The sequence below is a fragment of the Cucumis melo genome, chromosome 9, assembly GCF_025177605.1.
Source record: "Cucumis melo cultivar AY chromosome 9, USDA_Cmelo_AY_1.0, whole genome shotgun sequence".
Lineage (NCBI taxonomy): Eukaryota > Viridiplantae > Streptophyta > Magnoliopsida > Cucurbitales > Cucurbitaceae > Cucumis > Cucumis melo.
The window spans coordinates 9,038,652-9,039,830 of record NC_066865.1 but is presented as its reverse complement, the minus strand read 5'-3'; positions in this window follow the sequence as shown (position 1 = coordinate 9,039,830).

Below are 1,179 nucleotides of genomic sequence, written 5' to 3'. Positions count from 1 at the left end.
AAATAACCTAATTTATCAGCCTGGTTCGGTTAATTCGTGATCCGTCCGGTTTGGTTCAAATTACAACAGGTCCGGTTTGGTCAAATGGCACCAGGTCTGGTTGGTTGGTTTGATTCAAATTTTGGTTCGGCCTAAAATCTGGTTTCCCTTAATTTTGTGGTTCATTGTTTTTGGTTTATCTTTTATTATAATCTCCAACCATTGTTATTTTGTATTACTAGTTTTTTTTTTTTTTTTTTTTTATCAATTATATATATTTTTCATAAATAATAAAATATTTTGTGTAAACTACAAATGACGTGATTTCACCGTTGTAAACACTACTTAGAGAGATTTTATGTATCATAAATACTAATATTATTGTTTAATTTAGTTTAAGTGATGCTGATCTATCCACTCTCTATTCTAAATAGTAAAATATTATTTGGTGAATGATGTTTTTCTTAAGTAATATCTTCGTAATATTGTAAATCCAACTGTATTGCTATTAAGGTAAAATCAAGTAATCATTTCTCCTTTGATTTTTTTTTTTTTTTTTTTTTATGATCGTATGACTATCACCACGTCAATTAACAAAATAACATAAAGGAAAGTGGTGTTTTTAAAAATTAGGACTATAAATGGAAGCTACTTGAGAGTTACTTTTACATATATATATATATATATATATATATATATATATATATTGATAGAATTACAATTAAGGTTGATCGTCAAATAAATAGTAAAATGTTGTATATTTAAAATTTCCAAATCAAAACATAAGAACACCAAATTCTCGCTTGAATCGATGGGTTCATAGAACATCTTCAAAAACCAACGTGGATTTTATTGGATTTTTATTTTGTACACTATAGTGTTAATAAGTAAATTAATAGAGAAATTGAAATTTTTAATAACACTTTCTCGTTTGACAAATTTACATTTATTATAAATATTATAGAATTATATAAATGCCCTTTCAAGCCATGTGTCTTAGTCTTATAGACACTTAGTAGCCAAATTAAGCCACATCCTTCATGCATATATCAAGCATCCATGCACTACAAAAAATTGGAGGTCTGCCAACGCAGAAAGAGGCGTCGAAAAAGGTGTGAAGAAGGCGTCGGTAGTAAGGAGATATGGCAACATCGCACAATTAACGTGGACAGAGGGTGAGGCTTCCACAACGCCGAGTGA